Raw genomic sequence first — 20,047 nt, 5'->3', positions numbered from 1 at the left:
GAGACTGCCCTTGACCTCATTTTTTAAAAATCTGTCTGCAAATGGGAGAAGAAACTGAATTATAAAAAATATTGGAAGAACATGTTGGAATTTTTAAAAATAATTTTGCACACTGAAGATTCTTCTAAGCAACAAAGGACCCAACATCTTAAAACATTGATGGATTTAACCCTAAAAAATACTGGATGGAAAAGTATGTGTTTATAGATATACAAAATTAAAATACACTTTAAATATTGCACAATTTTAGTTGTCATCTATACCACAATTCAGCAGAAAAAAAATAAAAGACCAGCAACTGATGGGGAGAAATATTAGCAATGTATTAATAAATACACATTTAATATCTAGAAAATATAAACGGCTCTATGAATAGGAATAAACAAACCAATAGAAAAATGGGCAAAAGATACAATGAAAAGATGGAAAGAAGATAAAGAAACAACCAATAAATAACATATGAAAAGATAGCCAGCTTGGTAAAAAAAAATCATGCAAAAATATTTATTATTGGCCATCAAACAAGCAAAATTTTAAAATAGTTAAAATCAAGTGCTGAGAGATGGGGAAATAGGCATTTAGGCAAGATTGGGTTACATTAAATTGCTACTGCTTACGTGGTGGGCAATTAGTGGTTTCAATGAAAACACGCAATTGTTTTCTTAGACCCAGCAGTTCTACTCCTAAGTATTCAAAAGAACAGTTCATACACACACACACACACACACACACACACACACACACACACAAATTATACAAGTATATTTATCTCAGCATCCTCCGAAATAACAAAAAATGTATATAATCTAAAAATAATATATGTAGAATATGTTAAATGAATAAATACATTAAAACAGAAGTAAATATATATTTCAATATATTTGATATATAAACTTTTAATATTTTATTTAATGAATATAAAAACATATTAACCAAGCTATATATATAGCTCAGTAAATTATGGTACATCTTTATTTGCATATGCAGAGTAGTCACAAGGAATAAGGAAGGTGAAAATATACCTACAGGGAAAGAGCCCCAAGGTAGGCTGGGGCTCTCGCAGAAAGCAAGTCCCATTGTACGCACTTGGTATGAATGCACTGACGTTCATGCACGCACACCAAGGGAGAAATCAAAGTGCATAACTGATTAAGGACATACGTGTATTTCTAGAGGAAGTTCTGAATGGAGCCCCACCTCTGGGTAAGGTGGACAGTAGACAATGAGGCACAGGGGAGGTAGAAAGAACATCATCTCTTTAGGTACCTTTGTAATGATGTATATTTACAAGGAAATGTGTTATTTGCATTATTTTTAAATTTGAAGACAATACAGGAAAGGGAAGCAAGGGGCGTAAAACTTCTGCTTGTATCAGGCATCAGAGCATCAGGGTCTATCTGGCCCCCTTAAAAATGATTTATCCTTGAGCAGCCTCACTGCCTTCACCTAGACTTCTTTTAAGAGTAGAGCAGAGGGATTCGTAGCCCAGTCTCTAGAACTGGGCTATTGATTTAAATGCCACTCTACTTACTAGATGTATGGTAACTAGATGTCTCTGTACTTCAGTGTCCTCACGTGTAAAGGGAGGGAATATTAATACCTACTCCACAAAGTTCTTATAAAGATTAAATGCAAAATCCCTTGGAGCAATACTGACATACGGCCAACAATTAATGTTAGTTCTTACTGTGAATACCACTGGGCATCACCTGTAGGTCTGGTTGAGCATAACATGCAATAGCACTGCTCTTTCCTTGCTTAGCATAACAGGTGGAGAAGACTGTTTTGGAAGCCAAATCCAAGTGTGGGTAGGCCCAGGTAGACAGCACAGCCTCTCACCTTATACAGCTTACAGACCTGTTAGGTAAGGTGCTAAGCCAAAGAGTTGTGGCACCTGCAATGCAGCAAAAGGTTTGCCAGTGTATGTGTGACTTCAAGCGCTTTCAGCATAGTTGGATCTCAGTAATTGTATTGACCAACTTGATAGCATATGCTTGGTAGCATATCTACTGGGGCACAAATTCTGGTTCACAAAGCATGTGATTAATTAGACAAAAGCGTTAATCCTCCACTTTCTCATCCAAGAAAAACGTGGACTGGAATGCCTACTTTGCACTGTTAGAAGGGTTAAAAATAATATTTGTGTAGTGCTAAATAGTGCCTGGAACAAAGTAGGTATTGAGGACATGGTAGCTGTTATTATTATGGTCTGAGTCTATCCATCCAAGATGGTTTGTTTTAAAATTTGGAAAACAATTCAACTTCATGAGTATCACAGTTTGTAAAAAAAACCTTATGACTAAATATGTCTAAACATAGCACTAAGAACCAAGAGTTCTTTCTAATTTTGGCTCTGTTGCCAACTTCTTTAATGCCCTTTGAAAAGTTTCGTAATCAAATGCAATACTTATTAGTAATAATAAAGTCTGTAGCCAGAGCACATTCCCTTGCAGTACCACTCACTGTGATCATACCTGAATTACAGTTAAAATTCTTAGACTTCTGTCTGTGTGCTATGAAGACATTAAGCCGTGAACCTTCTCTGGACTTTCACCTATAACCTTTGGTTTGGCGTAGTTCCTCCGGGTGCTCCATGCCTGGGTCTAGCTGGCCTTCCTGGGTCAGCCCACACTTCAAGTGTCTCTTTTTTTGACCTGCTTTGCCAAAGATTTCAGAGAGGTTGGACACGGTGATTCTTATTCCAACTGTACACTGGTTCACTTAAAGAAATCGGAATAGTGATTCCTGTCCTGACACCCGTTAGTTATTTGCCTTATATTAACTCCAGCTGACTAAACAACTTACCTTTTCCAAATGACTGCAATGACACCCCCACTCCACCCTCCCACCAGGAAATGTGTCCACCCAGTCTGAACTCCCAAGGCATTTTATCTCTAACCACTTGGGGTACGTATGATTTTCTACTCTACATAATAATGACATATCTCCCCTCTCAGTTTATACATTTCTCAAGGGTTTAAAACTCACATGTTGATAGCCTCACAGGCCTAGTAAAATACCTTATAATAAATTATGGTACAAAAATAAGGAAAAAGGTCTCCTGAGATTTCTTACATCTAGAATAATTTAAAAACTCAAGGCCATGATTTTTGAGTTGTTTAAGAAAATACCAATATAATTAGTTAGTACACTGATGGCTTACTTTTATCCTGATATTATCCTCTTTGCCATAAGAAAACATTTTCTTTCAAAATAACAAGTTCATAAGACTTAACATTTTACTTCATTGTAATGGGTTAGAGAAAAATCTAAAAATAATGTCCTATTTTGTAAAGTCTTGAAAATTTAATAAGTCTTACATGGTATAGATGCCAGTATGTGCATATATAATATAAATATAGGGCTGGCCCTGGGCAATGTTTTAAAATTCACTACAGTCTCATTTAATCTTTTTATAAAGAACTTTCTTTGAACATGTACCATATATTATCTTACTCAATCTTCACAATAAATAATTCTAAGAGCAGTTCATTCATGCATCTTTCATTCAATTTAATGAACATGTATTTCTACCTTACCATACTGTTTTAAGTACTATACTTGTTTTAAGTACATTAGGCAGGGAAAAGATACTCCAGGAGTAGGGTGGCGGAAGGTTCTCATCTTCATGGAGGCTATAAAGGAAAGAACAACAAAACATATAGTAGAATATCAAATAGTGATAAATGTTATCCCCTCACCTCCCTGCAAAAACAAAGCTGCGTAAGTCAAAGGATTTGGGAGTCAGAGAAGGAATAGTTATTTTATGTAAAATGAAGGATGTAACTTATTTTATATAAGACTGAAAGGTGTATTTGAAGAGATATTTGAGCAGATGCCTGAATGAAGGAGGGACAAATCATTCAGAGATCGATCATAAAAACTTGCCTTCTAGGCAAGGGAAATGGAAGTGCTAATGGCCTGAGGTGAGAGCATATTAATATAGTCAGGTGAGGCTGGAAAGTTCGCCAGAGGCCACCACCTGCAGGGCCTCTTAGGTGATAGCAAGAATCTTGAGGATTTCTGCTAAATGTGATAAGAAATTGAAAGGTTCAAAGCAAGGAAATGATATAAAGTAGTCCTCTCTGATCTCTGGTTTCACTTTCTGTTGTTTCAGTTACCCACAGTCAACAGCAGTACGGAAACAGAGATCAGATGGTCAGCAGTAGCCTAACTCTATGTCACAATGCCTGTGTCCTTCCCCCACTTCATCTCTTCACATAGGCATTTCATCATCTCACATCATAACAAGAAGAGAGGTGAGTACAGTACAGAATGATATTTTGAAAGAGAGACCATTCACATAACTTTATTACAGTACATTATTATATCTGTTCCATTTTATTATTAGTGATACTGTTAATCTCTTACTGTGCCTAATTTATAAATTGAACTTTATCATAGGTATGTAAGTATAGAAAAAATATATAGTGTATGTAGGGTTCAATACTATCCATGGTTTCAGACATCCAGTGGGGGTCTTGGAATGTATCCCCAGTAGATAAGGGGGGACTACTGTAATTTTAATGGCTTCTACACAAAACACCTTAGCTACAGGTTGAAAATACAGTGGAGGCTGGGACAAGAGTGGAGGCAGCACCCTGTTTTGTTTATAGCATTTCAGGTATTGAACTTTATTAAATGCTTTTTCTGCATCTATTGAAATGATCTATATGGTTTTTCTCCTTTAATTTACTTAATTGGAAATTACATTAAAAGACATATCAATGTATTAACCATCGAAACTTATGTGGATAAACTGTATTTGTTCACAATTATTTTTTAATGCACTCAATTCAATTTCCTTCTATTTTCTTCAGGATGTTTGCTATGTTTATATGCGAGGCAGGACCATAACAATCTTTTCTTACCCAGTACTTACCTGATTTTGTTTCAGGGTAATACCAGCCTCATAAATTAGTATTTCTCCTCTTTTACTATGTCTAGAATGATTTTTACAAGGTATAAATGATATATTCATTGGAGATTTGACAAAAGTAGCCTATAAAACAGACTGAAGTATTGGGTTGGAGTAAGATATCAGACTTACCTCAGAAAGATAATGCATTTATTTAATGGTTATTAGCCTACTGTTTCTCTTCAGTCTCTTTTGATAATTTATATTTTTCTAAACTATTTTAAATTTTACCTTAATTTTCAAATTTATTCCCATGAAATTTTAAAAATATTTCATCTGTTTTATCTGTATTATGTCTTGTTTTTCATTATAACACCATCATCTCTGGTGCTTATTTTTTGTTATAGGACCTCTAATCTCTCAAACTAGAAATCTAGACATCATGATTCCTCTTTTTTATTACTCCCTGCAGATATTAGCAAGTCCATTGATTTTTTTCTTCCAAAATGCATATTGAATTCTCTTTCTCTCTATCTCTGTACCCACCACCTTAGTCATTTCTCTCTCTCCTGTTCTACTGCAATAGTCTTTTCACTGGTCTCCCTGCTGCAATCTCACACAACCTCACAACTACTCTCACCTCCCCTCTCTCCTCGTCCTAGTACTCACAGCACTTCAGCCACATTTATTTCATCGGTTCTTAGAATATACAAAATTTTATGAATAATTTCAAAATCAACTGTGGCTCATAGCCAAAGCTTCAGATTTGCACTTATTTTATCAAACCCAGGAAAGAAAACATTTTGGATGAAAATCAAACCATCAAATAAATACACTGAATAATTTCCTAGTTTTCATTTCTAGTAAGAAGACACCAATTTTTTTTTCTGGCAGTAATTTTGGGAGTGGTGTCAGTGGAAATACAAATGACCAAAATAAATTCTTTCAAGCGTTTTGGGAATACAAAGAAGTTTGTCCATTCTTTTTATCCATTTACTCAGCAAACATTCATGTATATATTACTCCATGTCAGGAATACTACCAACATTAAGAATATAAAGATGAGCAAAAGATAGTCTCTATTCTTAAAGAGCTCATTATTTAGCAAGATATACACTAAAAATACACTAAAAGCACAGAAAATTAATTGAGTAAAATTCAAATACACAGAGATGCAAGAAAGGAACTACCAGGGAAAGGAGATAGCTGCAACAAAGACTTTTAAAAGAGCATGAAATTCCATTTGACTGATTTATGAGAGTCATGAAGTAGAGTCAAAAGAAAGAAAATCCAAAGGGCATACTGGTGTCTTTATTACCAGGCAAAGTGGCTTGGGCTACATCCTCAGGTAATATGAAATAATGAAAGATGATATTGGGCTATATTCATCCATAGAATTAGGACTGATCTGAATATGGAGAAAGAAAACAAAGGCAGACTCATAGGAAACACTAAATTGATATAGCTAAGAAACAGCAGGGTCAGATTTAGCAGAGGATTGTGAAAAGAGAAAAGAAAATTATTGAATTCTTCCTTTGTTCTAAAGACTAAGCAAAGCACTGCATACTATCCATGCATCACTGACTCCTCACAAGAAGGAGTTAATCCAAGGGGGTAATTAGTAGTATCCTCTGTTTAGAGAGTAGGAATCTGAGGCCCAAAGGGGTTAAATGACTCACCCAGGGTCACTCAGCTCAAAAAAAAATGGAGCCCTGGTGGAAGCAGAACAAAGAGTCTTGGGAACTGATGGGATGTCAGGGTGAAAAAGAGAGATGAGTAAAAGATGAGGCCTCGGTTGTCGGCCTGACTCATACTGGTGGAAAAGTTACCATGAGTGCGCAAGTCAGGAGGAAGAGCTGGTTTGGGTAGCTAATGAGGGATTCTCTGTTGGACCTGAGTTTATGCTACTGGTGAGAGATCTTGATGGACAAGTCAGGTAGTCTGTTAAATATAGGAATCTGGATCTTAGGGGAATGATCAGCACTGCAGATAGAAATTTAGAAGTTCTGAGTTTCTGTTAAGCTGAAGCTAAAGAGTGAGAACAATGAAATACAGGATGCACAGAGCACAAAAAGAACACTGTTAAGTACAATGTGCTTTTGGCTTGGCAAAAAAAAAGACATTTTCTTTATACTTTCTCTTCCTAAAATAAGGCAACATTTGAACCTCTGGCAATTATCATTTCATAGTAAAGAGAGCCAGTTGCTGTTTCCTGAGGAAAAAGTCTATTTCCTATGGGCTGCAGTCCTCAGCAAGCCCTGATTTCCCTGTTAGAGGCACAGGGAAGCATGTACATGTCTCCACTCCATTCCCCTGGCCTCAAAGTCCTCCTTTTGGCCAAGCCTATTTCAGTGGGGCAAGGCCTGTAGACTGATGGAAATCTGTCTGTCCCCAGATCTTTCCCAACTTCAGTGGCTCTGTTTTTCTTTTTTCTTCCAGAACAATTTGTGGATGTTTTTGAAGCACAAGACAGTATTACTTTTAACTTACTCTTTATTTACTTAGATTTCTCCAAGTGTCCATGGGTGTGGGAGTTAAAAGCTCTGTGATCTTTTGCTGAAAATCTGGGTGACATGCTGTGCATGGGGATGGGGGATGGGGGGAATGGTTGCTTCCATGCAGAGTTGCCCCACCACACCCCTGTCCTTAATCCGAGAGGCCAGCACCATCTCAAAGAAGGGAAGGACTGAGAGCAGCACTTGACTGGATTTACTGTTTTGCACCACTTGGAGATCATCATGTCCTGGAGTTTTGTAGTCTCCCTCTTTCCAGAAATTTCTATAAAAATCCTATATATCTGGTACTACAGGACTAGTGCTTTGCTTGATATGAAAGAAAAGAACAACAACAACAAAAATCCCAGTTATCCATCAGTTTCCTTTTCATATTCTTCTTCTTGCCATCTGATAAAATAAAATCTTGACGTAATTAACTGGCAAACCAGCTATTTTGTTGGCAATAGTGGCAAAACAGAATTACTTAGAACCAGTAACTTCTAAAAGTTTCTATGATTCTCAAAGACAAGTCAACAAAGGTAGTCCCTAGGGCATGTAATTCTAGAAATATGCTGTTCAAAACCAGTACTGCTCTTCAGAAACAAAGTACTAGCTGTATAGCCTTGGGCAAAGTTGTAACCCTTCCTAAACTTTCCTTTCCTTATCTGTACATTGAAAAGAATAATGTATCTTCCAGCTGCTGAGGAGAAAGTATTTAGCAGTAAGTGCTCAGCCAATGATAGCTGTGGTCCCAGGAGTAGGCACTACGCAAGGGTGAGCAAGTTTGCCCTCAGGAGTTTGCAGGATAGTAGAATAGATGAGTATTTATGTAGGGGAAATCATAAAACAGTAGGCTAACAGCCACACAGGAAGAGCACACAAGTGCTCTGGGGGGATATTGTAATGCCCCAGGGTTTGACCGACTGGTGAATAAGGAAAAGTCCCTGCCTCTCTGAGCTCAAGCTAAAAAGGCCAAGTAAGGCATATATACCTAGTAACCACACTTGAAGACACGAGGTATATAAAGTACCTTAGGGAAGACCCATATGTCATAGAGATTTCTGGTAAAGGAAGACTATCTCACCTTATATGTATGGTTTGTGAGCCAACCATACTTCTAAGGAACACTGTCTAAGAAACCTCAAAGCTCATGGAAATCATATTGACATGAATCCTCCTCAGTGCACAGGATACAAAGTTCTTAGCCTCTAATAAGAGATAAGTAGCTCCTATTATTCATTGATTGTCCAATTTGTTGTGCCTACGAATAAAATTCCCATTGAAAAGATACTTGAAGCTGGCACTTAATGATTAGATTCTGGTTTTCAGTATTCTCTCTTTTTTTTTTTTTTTTTTAGGAGAGCGAGGTACAGGCTTTTATTTAGAGATAAAAGTGAAAGGACAGAGCTCCCAGCTCACGCCAGGAGGGGACAAGAGAGTTCCCATTATTCTCTTTTGAGAAACCCTCAAGTGGTAGGAACAATTCAGTCATGGCAAATTAATTTCCATATCATAATGACAAATTCATCTCTTATCAGCTTAACATTACAAAGTAAATCCTGGCATGGGAATTCCAACCAGAAGGGAGTGCTCTTGAAATATTCAAAATCTCTTGAACAGTGGGATTTTTTTTTCTATTTTCTCACCATTGCAGCTGTGCACATCAGTAGAAATAGGTATCACTCAGTGTGGGTAAAGTTGTAATATTTCCAGAATATCTAGCCTGGCTTTAGTGCAGTCTGCATATCAACAGGCATTCCTCAGGGGTGCAAAATAGTTCATCTCCATATCAATGGGTGATTACCTGGGCAACCAAGGGCTTCTCTGAACCTGAGAGGTGAGGGGGAGGGCTTGCTTGCTTCTGCTGGAGTAGGAGAGAGAGAGAGCCCCAGACTGCAGTTTGCAAGCAATAAACGGGTTTTAAACTTTATTTCTCCCTCTGACTGATTTCGGTTTTAGAGGTATTTTGCCCCAGGATATCCTTTCCCCGGAGTTACACTCAAGGTGTCAGGATTTCACAGCATTCGTGAAGGCAAAAACATTGAATGCTCTGAATCTGTTATTTAGTAAAATAATGATGCTTTCCACAACATAGGAATGACCTCAAAATTCATGTTTCCCTTAAAGAGAAATAAAAATTCCTAAATGAAGACCTTATGTACATTTGAAACTTAATCTGTCAAGTTTATTCATTATGGCTGACATAGGCAATATGTATGTTATTATATTGTGCACTTTTTAGTGGAGAGCTGCAGTACAACTAAACAGCAAAACTGTACAATGAATATGTTTTTGGTGTTTTTGATTTGAGTCAGTTCAATTCAGGAAGCCATCTGTCTGTTGCCTGGCCATAATTCTGGTTTTTCACAGCCAACTGGGCAGACAGAAGGATACTTTGAACTCAAGCCAAATATTTTTGGTGATTTATTGACAGTTTTAACAAGTTCAGTCATGTGAAAAGGTGAAACATTTGGTTAAAGAGAAGCTCCTGCATACCTGTTCTGAGCTGAACTGTATCCCCCCACCCAAATGCATACATTGAAGCCCTGACCCCCAGTACCTCAGAATGTAACTGTACTTACAGAAAAGGACTTTAAAGAGACAATTTAGTTAAAATGTGGTCCCTAGGGTGGGCCCTAATCCAATATGACTGATGTCCTTATATGAAGGGAGAATTTGGACGCAGACCCACAGAGAGGAAAGCCCATGTGAGAAGTCCAGGGAGAGAGGCCTCAGAAGAAACCAAACCTCTGACACCTTGATCTTGGACTTTTTTATGTCTTATGAATTTAAAAATTCTCAGAAAAAAAAATCTCAGAAATACCCATCAAATATATATAATATGTTCCATAGACTTCAATATGCATGTGCATGTATTCGCTGGCCTTCAGAACCAAGTAGGGCTTTTGAAACATACTTTTTTAAACTTATAGCTAATAACCGCTTTCCTAAATATTCACAGTTTTTATTACACATATTTCAAAACTGTTAACTCTGGAAATACCCAAAGATATCAGTTTCTAAACATGCATTAAAAAAGGCAGTTTGTGGGAGGGGGGGAAGGGGTGCTCCAACACATACTTTAACCATCTCAAAAGACATATATGACTGGCTCATAAGTATGAGAGGACACTGGTCTCCCATTAAGGAGTGGCAGCAGGCTGTGTCATTGTGAAAACAGACACCTGCCTGCAAGCTCACATTGTGGCAGAATTCATGATCGGCCATTGGAAGCACGTAGTGGACCTTGTGTTAGCATTAACATATGTGAAATGTAAATGAAGTTTAGGTAGGACTTGAGGCCCTTTGCCTCTGGGAGCTTGAAGTAGTGTATATTTAGATTCATTCCAATTCTGTGACCTGGCAAAGTCTGAACCTTCTCTCTAGATTTCATTATCTTTTCAGAGACTTATTTTCTCATGGCGACTCCTACTTCCAAGTCTTGGCCCGTTGTGTTGATGCAGATGTCAAATAGACCTCTGCCCTGCTCTCTGCATTGAAACCATTTCTAGCAAGCATTTCACAAATCCAAATGGATATATGCAGACCACAGAAAGATGAGCAGTGCTGTGGACCGTTTAGCCTTCAGTCTTCTCACTTCTCTCTCAGGCCTTCTCTGTCTTCATTTCCTTCTCCTTTCTTTGAGGAATAAAGTGAATCCTTCTTTGCTTCATGTATAGCAACTTAGCAACTATTTTTATTGCTTAAGGATGTCCTCAAGGCCTCACTGGCCACAGCAATGACTTATAAAAGTATGTCTTCCATACAAATACTCTGCCCCCCCCTAGGAAAGAATCTGTAGGAAGTTAAAATTTCCTCTCTTTATAAAATATGATCTACACATGACTCAAGTATTTTCAGGCTACTGGTTATCTGCCACATACATCAAACTATGTGCCCATATGTGTTTTCAGTGCTGGAATGTAGTAAAGAAGACAAAGTCTCTGCCATCACAAAGCTCATATTCTGTTGAGGAGGGAGAGGCATGATAGATACCAATCACGTATGTGCGCAAATGCATGTACCGCATAGAATAGCTTTTCACAGTAACCACTCCTATGCAGGCAACAAACCCAGGGAGTGGGGTAGGGGAGTGTGTGTGCTGTCTGTCTGTGGCTACTACAACGTGGCAAGTGGGAAAACCATTTTCAGAGGAGGTGAGATTTCCACTGAGACAAGAATACTGAGGTGAAGGCAGTCAAGTAAAGGTCTTGGAGGGGTACAGTGAGGGCAGAGGAGACCCCTAGTACAAAGATCTGAAGAAGGGAGTGGGAATGCCATGTCACAAGACAGGGGCAGGACCCTGTGGCTGCACAGCAGTGAGTCAGGGAGGGAGGGAGAAGGGCTGACGAGAGGGGGGCAGGGCCAGAACACCAAGAGCCTTCTGGGCCCCTAGCAAAGAGTTCGAGGTGCACTGAAATTATAATGGAAAGCCGCTGGAAGACTTTGAGAGAAGTGACACAATATGATTGTTATTTTTAAAAATATCACTTCAGTTGCTGTGTGGGGAAAAAACAAAAAATGTATACTGGACATTTGCTAAGAGAGTCCATTGCAGGGGCTCTTACCAACACACACACACACACACACACACACACACACACACACACACACACACTGGCAAAGTCTGAGATGGATAAATTAATTAGTTTGAGTAGTAATTATTTCACTATATTTATATCAAAACATCATGTTGCATCCTTTATATATATACAATTTATTTTTAAAGTTTTAATGAAAAATAAAATTTGACTCAATAAAGAAAAAAGAATATAGGGGCAATAGCAGAATTCAAGAGACCACTCGGGGGCCTGCTGTAGGATCATCTGGTCAGGGATGGTGGCAGCAGAATTAGCAAGAAGTGGTCAATTTGGGTCACGCTTTTGAGGCGGAGCCTATGGAGCTTGATAGACTGTCCTGTGGTAGGAATGAAGGAGGGACCAGACTCAAGAGTGACTCCAGGGTTTTCCTTATGTAACACAGAGTAGCATGATTGTGGTACATCTCACCCTTGGTATAGCAAAGCAGTAGTTCATTTTCTTACTTAGCCTTCAAATATGCAGAAGACACTGCTTGACGCTACCAGAAAATGCATGCTGGACGTGGCTAGGGGCACATATCTGGTTATTAACGTGCAATATAGAGCATATCCTAACATGAGGCTGGTTCCTGGTCTGGGCAAAGGGACTTGCTCCTTGGGTTTTTTATGGAAATACACATTAGTTGAGAATGACTGAATCCATGCTATGAGACAAGAAATGTATACTTAACTAAATATATATATTTACTAAATGGCTACTTAATACACAGACTACCCTGAATGGTACACAGTGGAGCGCGTGTCACAGAGGAAAGCTCAGTCTCTGTTGGGACGCAGATGCTGCCTGTATCCTCTCTCTTTGTGCATCATCCCCATCCTTCTGATTCCTCTTGTGTTTCATGATGTTTCCACCTTATGAAGATCAGGGTCCTTGTTTTCCACCTGTAATGATGTACTTGCTCAACTTGCTCATTAAAAACAGTCCATTGCATTTCTAATGGTGCTTATTTTCTCCCAACTCCTGGCAAAATCACCAATTTCTTATTATTCAGTACTCACATTATTGATGAGTGAAACTATAATCCAAGCCTTTTACTAGGAAAGCAATCCCCATTTTGGTGCCCCACCTGAAAATGGAATTACCACGTAAACTGAAACACTGACGCTTCCTGGCAGCACATCATTACCTGGCCTCAAGCCTCCACTAGGTAACCCTTTCCTGCGCCTTTAGTGTACCTAGTCACATGAAATATATTGAAAGACATTCTCTTTGTATTTAGCTAAAAATTACTCACACACATACACACACAGAGTTCCAATTCCAATTCGGGGGACTCCTAAATGAAAAAGAGAAATGTACACTGAATATGTATAAACTGGATTTCAGCTGAAAGAGCTGTGGTTATAAAGTGACATAATACTTGCAATAAATGTCTAAAAAATCAGCTGTGAACTCACCTGTGCTGTATGCAAAAACTGCAACTCTGACATGCAAATGTGATCTAACTCATCAGAAATGTCCCCAAAAATATACATATCACTGAGTGCAAACACAGGCTCAGAAGTTTTTTTGCTTCAGCATCCATAAAAAATCTCATTATTGCTGCTTGGGCAATTTACCTCAGATTGTGGTTTACGATTCCTGAAGCAGTTAGCAGGTATTCTGCTTTTTTATTACAAGTTTGTATTATTTATTACAAGTTTGTAATTCTTTAAAACGTTCCATTTCACAAGTTTGTAATTCTGAAATGATGTGCACTGTGTTCTCCGAGAATACAAATCGGGCTGACAGTCATCATCCCATATTTAGACTATCCTGCTGGCTTTATACTCTAAATACTGTCTCTTGGATCACACTGGATCTTGAGGTATAACTGAGGCTCCCTGTGACCTGAGTCAGGGCAACCATCCCAAGTTTATTCTTGACTAAAGAGGAGTTTTAAAATTGTATTTTCATATGTATGACAGGGAAACTTCTCTTCAAATACTTTCCACACCTGTTTGCTAGTACCTATAATTAAGTTATGCCATAAATATAACATCATAACATAATACCATGACATTGTCTTGTCATTCTAGAATTTTTGATACTGGCTAAAGTTTGAATCATTCCAGGCCTGACATTTCAGTAATCTGGGAATGAGATCTAATAAAGAAACAGAACCTAGGACTGAGTCGAGGGACAATATCTAGGACAGCAGATGTGTGTGCGCACATGCACATGTGTGTTTATATGTGCTCAGAATTAGGCTGCTATTTCTGTCTCCAAGTCTCAGTCATCCTTTATTTTGCTGCAATTTTTTATTCTTAAAAATGGTAGAATCAAATAAGCCCAATTTTCCTGTAGAAATGATTTGCACAAAGAAGCTGGAGATAGTTTAATCTAATTGCTAATCATACAGGCTACATGATTTCTCAGGAAAGAAGATAAAAACTAACATTGATAGGCACTGGACATGTCAAGAGCATCACAACTATTATCTTAATTTTCCCAACAACCTTAGAAGGTCATTGTTGTTGTTCCCAATTTAGTGAGAAGCAAAGTAGGCAAGGTCACAGGTCTGTTAGCCACACAGGCAGGACTCAAACCTAAATCCTTCTGATGCATCATCTCATGTAATTTTCACATTCTATACACAAGTGGGGATCTTCCTTTCTTCCTATACAAGTGTATAGTTAGAGCTCATTTTTGAAGGCAGATAGACCTAGGTTCACATCTTTATTCTTAAAAAAGGAAGAGTCAAATGAGCCCAATTTTTCTGAATGGTGTCTTCTCCATCTGTAATTTCCACCACTGGGTCAAATTCAGAATTAATTGCTGGCTTCTCTTAGTGCTTCTGAAATTGAAGGGCTGGGCATTTTGACATTGTGTCAACTGCTATTTTCATTTATGCTAAAGAAAAATATTTCTTTAAAGAAATTATCATGCTTACAGTGTTTCTGTACACAACAGATTTTTATGTAGTTTATATATATTTTCTCTGTCAAACTGTGCTTCCTTTATGTCAAATGAGCAGGGCAAGATTAAAGTGCTGGCTCTTGAAGGGACGAACTCTTGGGCTGATAGATCATGAAAATATACACTGCCCCTAAAATTATATGCTCTTCATCTAATGATTTTTAAGTAAATGCTTACTTTTAAGTAAATGCTTACTTCCAAAGAATAGGATCATCAATATGACATAATGCAATAATGACTTATACATAGTAGTAACCATATGCACACATAAATACACACATAATTTATAACTCACAATAACCCTAGGAGGAAAGTATTATTATTACCATTTTACAGACACATTAACTTGACCAAGTCACACAGCTAGACAGTGGTGGGGACAGCATTACAAATCAGAGACAAAATGAAGACTTATTCAATTGTTGGTGTTCTACATGGAAAAAATATAGATCTCTACCTTAACAAGGCCCAGCTAGATTAAGATATATATGTAAAATATAGAATTTTACACATTAGAAGAAAATATAGAAATAAATTCATAATACTGGTGGTAAGGAAGATTTTCTTTTATAAAAATCAAAAAGAAAAATGATAAAAACACATTTGATAAATTTTACATCAAAATTAAAAGTGTATAGTCAATAAAAACACATAATCAACATTGAAGTAAGAGACACAAAAGACAGAGGTAACCAAATTCATACACAGAATATTTTTGAAACCTTCAAAAATCTACTAGAAAATGAAGAATAAGCCCACAGAAAATGGACAAAGAATATGAACAGATAATAATCGTAAGAGGAAAACCAAATAGACTAACAAAATACTCAGCTATTTGAAAAATGAAAATTCGAACAAGAATCACCATGAAATTATCAAGAATGGTGATGTTAGCAAGGATGCAGGGAAATGGGAACACTATACATTGCTGGAGAAATAAACTGGAACAAGCATTTTGGATATTGCAATATGGCAATAAAACATTAAAATGGAATTCTAAATATAGGCATATATCCTGGAATGGTTCTTGCATTTATGCTCAAGGAAACTGTAGAAAGCTATTCATGTGTATTGGAAAGCATAATAGAATTTATGACAGCATAACACAAAGGAAAAAGAAAGCCACCTAAATATTCATTAGAAATGAATAAATACCATGACTAATATTCATAAAATAGAATTCTATATAAGAGAAATAATCTATTTTTATACATTTTATAAGTGACCTTTATTTTATACATATATACATATGTATATATTTATCTTTATACATATTTTTATACATATATATATATATATATCATACCTGTTATCAACATGGAAAATTTCAAAACCTACTCCTCTGTGAAAAAAATAATTCATAGGTCAATACTGACATTATATATTTCAGATATACTTTCTTTAAAAAGATACAAATGCAAAATTTTATTAATTTTTTTATAGCTATAAAAACAAAAATTGTATTAATTAGAAAGTAAACTTTAAAATATTTGAATTAATTAAGGTAATTGGGGCAAAATAGAAAAGACTAAATATTGGATTAATTAGCATAATTTGGGAAACACAGGTATAACAAAGGATTAATTAAATTCAAGCAACATATCTATGAAAACAAAATATTAATTAGGTAATTAATTTGAATGACTAGATTAACAAAAAAATTCTAAAATTTCAGTGGCTTAACCCAATAATTTTTATTTCTTGCTCATATGACAGTCCAGTGCACATTTTCTTGCCATCATATATTCCTTCATGAAGTGATTCAGTGATTCAGACCCCTGCAATTTTTAAAGTCTGACATCCAAAAAAAAATGAACATCTTTTAGGACCTTGCCCACAGAAGGGAAAAGAGATGTAGAGTGAGCACATCTGCTTCTTAAGAGCTTTGGTAAGAAGTGACTTCAATCATTCCACCGAGGAGAAACAGTCACAAGGCTGCTCCTAGAGAGACGAGGAGTTTGGACACGGAGCCACTGCCTGACAGGCACTTCCTCGGCGGCTCTAAGCTGGGAGAAGGAGAGCGAGAGTGTCAGCAAACAGCCGGCCATATGTAACTCTCCGCATCTAGCGTGCTCCTATAAACAGAAGTGCACCAGAAAGTGGGAGAGAAGGTGAACCCAAGAAGGCTTCATCTTAATCTGTATCATTTTGTAGGAAAAAAAATTGATGTATATCAAATGTAGATGGAGGAACAGCTCCAGGAGCTATCACTGTAGACGGCTTTGCTATAACGTTAACGAGGTGTGGTAGAGATGGAGGGATGTGGCTGAGTCTGTTAGAATTCCTCTTTGCACCCCATTGGTTCTGTGTGGCCCATCAAGTATTTTGTTTATCAAACATTTAATCTTTTCATATTCCTGTGAGTTGCTTCCCTTTTCCTTTGAAGTGTCAAGCCTACCCCCTGGTCCAGGATGAAGTAATCTCCTTCTCCCTCACTGTCTTTGGAACCCATGTCTATACGTAATTAAGCTTTGTTTTTTCTACTGTTAGTCTGTCTCATGTGTCAGTTTGATTCTTAGACCAGCTAGAAGAACCTTGAAGGGGTAGAGGAAATTTCCTCCTCCCCAGCAACATTAAAAAAACTAGCTGTATGGGGCTTCCCAGGTTTACCTTCTAACCTTTTCCTCCAATCCTCTTCCTGGACCTCATGAACTTATTCTTGTCTCTCCTCACAGCAGACCCCTCATTATCCCTGAATATGTAATGAATCTGCTCCTCTTTCCTTTGCTGCTGCTGTTTCCCCTTGCCTCCGGCTTTGCCCATCTCCTGAGGCTCTTCATGCAGTATTTTTTTTGAGGGGGGAGGGATGGGGAGTGGTGTCAAAACCACACCCGATTTTGGGCCTTGATGGCTTGCAGCTAAAAAAATCTTCGTGTCACAGTGGCAAATCTTGGGGCAGCCTGCCATTGGTCCCCACAATGTCAAATGCACACTAAGGGATATGGCACACAGAGATGGTAGAGACTGTGGCTGTGTTTTCTAGCTGGACCCAGCTGTGTGAATTTGGGCTTATCATCTCTGATATTTAATATCTGAACTCTAATTTCTCTACTTGTCAAGTGAGGATAAAATGCAGAATCGAGCTTTAACTGAAAGACACTGTAATAACTATCTAGCAAGTATTTACTATATACAACTGTTGTGCTTTGCATGGATTATCCCAGTTTTTAGAAAATACTGTTATACTTTAGATATTACTATCCATATTTTACCATAGAGGAAACTGAGATAAAATGATTTTCAAGTAAGTGGGTAGAGTATGATTAAAACAAAGATCTGTCTAATCCAAAGTCCATGTTTTTAAGCAGTATACATTTATGTCTGGCACATAATACATGTTCAATAAATGTTAGTTAGAAATAATAGTAGTAGTAGCAATAGTTAGTAGTGGTAATTACAGTTTATACATAGGAAAAGGAAATATAGTGGTGAAAATTGTAGTAACAGTAGTAGTAGTCTACAGAGAAATAAACAAAGGGTTTTTTTGTTATTGTTTTCATAGAAAAAATAGCATGATTATATTTGAATTCTACAACACAACTCTGGAGGACGTATATTTCAAAGATGCATTTAGGGAGAAAGTTTCTAGAGCTTCAAAGGCCATTTATTTAGGAGGTTATTTCATTTATTTAGGAGGTTATCTCCCTCTCTCTCTCTATTCCATTTCTATCTCTATCTCTCTATCTCTTCTTGCACATACACCAAGGAAAGGACCCCGTGAAAACATACCATCTGCAAGCAAGTCAGGAAGAGATCTCACCAAAAACAGAATCAACTGAACCCTGGTCTTGAACTCCCAACTAGGAGAAAACAGATGCTGTTATTTAAGCCACCCAGCTTTGGCAGCCCAAGCAGACAAAGATACATACGAAGGAGTTTGGACCTTGTCGTGTAGGTCAAAACCTTCCAAAGTTCAGTTCCTGGACCATCTGCATTGGGATCTCCCAGGGGCTCTTCCAAATACAGATAACCCACATTCGCTGAATCAGACCCTCTCAGAGTGGGGCCTAGGAATCTGCATTTTTACAAATACAAGGAAGGCAGTGAGGACAGAGAAGAGAAAAAAAACACAAAGGAAATAAGAAATGCCCAGGAAATGGTCTTCACTGGCCACTGTCAATGGCTTCCCCAGAAAGTGGGGCTAACCAGCATGAGACTACATTCAAACTGGAAACCAGACCTCTCTTGCCAGATCTGGGGCCAGGGCTTGGATGCAAGGCATGAATGATAAGGGCAAGCCAGGCCAGCAATAGCTCAATAAACCCTCCCCGCAATGGTGGGGGGTCTGCTGATGGTGACTGTTCCCAAGACAGGCATGAAGGGTGGGGCACAAAGGCTGGCCTGGGCCAGGGCCCAGCTGTGGCTGCCTCTCTGTGCTAAGGGTTGGGGTTCTGAGTCAGCCCCTCAGTAAGGGGCAACAGACTTGGGGAAGAGTGAGCAGTCTTGGCTGGTAAAAGGAAGAGAGCCAAGTCCAGATCTTTCTCCTTTAAATGGCCACATCTTCCCTTTGAGAAATGAATAGAGACATGAGGGGGTCTCCTTAAGTCCCAGCCGATCCTCTGTCGGATGGGAATTCCATGAGATGACCCCCCAGTTCTGGGTTGAACTGTGATTTGGCACGATTTGAGTTGAGCAGGAGTCAGTTCGAGTCTTTGCAGCACTGGTATTCCACAGGGATGTATGTATTCAAGCCCTGTCTCTGGTATTTCCAAACGAGGAGCCCTGAGTCAATTATGCAACTGTTCTGAATGTCAGTTTCTCTTACCTGTAAAATGGGGATTACATATGACCTACCTCATAAGGTTATTGTGAGGACTAAATGAGATTATGCATGGACAGTGTTTACACAGTACCTGGCACATAGTTGACACTGTCAACAGCTATTATTTTTATTGTTTTGTTGTTGATGATATCATTTTCATAGAATAAGGACTTTCATAGAATAAGGATTCATCAGACGTGTGTGTGTGTGTGTGTGTGTGTGTGTGTGTGTAATGGCCTTAACTCTGGTTCAAAAATCATGCCAGCCCTTTGCTGTGACAGGCAGCATCACATCACAGATTGGTGCAAAGCAGTAACCCAAAATGAGATTCTCTTCGAAAAATGCCCCTTTTGGTGTTCATGCTCTTTCCAGAGTCAGAGGGAATAACCAGCGATTTGACTGTTGGAGCTATTGCCAATATAAGGAAATAAGT

At 38.0% G+C, this 20,047-nt stretch overlaps 1 protein-coding gene and 1 long non-coding RNA gene across 2 annotated transcripts in view; one reads left to right on the top strand and one right to left on the bottom strand.

The window, feature by feature from the left end:
• Positions 1-20,047, top strand: part of LOC130679260 (nuclear envelope pore membrane protein POM 121C-like) — a 135,733-nt gene that overhangs the window by 73,006 nt on the left and 42,680 nt on the right.
• On the bottom strand, positions 12,615-14,500 carry LOC130679014 (uncharacterized). The gene is made up of 2 exons (XR_008992013.1): positions 13,613-14,500; positions 12,615-13,556 (listed from the first exon to the last, which is right to left on the bottom strand). It is a non-coding gene; the product is annotated as an uncharacterized LOC130679014 (long non-coding RNA).

Source organism: Manis pentadactyla, chromosome 10 (assembly GCF_030020395.1).
Source record: "Manis pentadactyla isolate mManPen7 chromosome 10, mManPen7.hap1, whole genome shotgun sequence".
In the NCBI taxonomy this organism is placed as follows: Eukaryota; Metazoa; Chordata; class Mammalia; order Pholidota; family Manidae; genus Manis; species Manis pentadactyla.
This window is presented reverse-complemented; position numbering and strand designations above follow the sequence as displayed.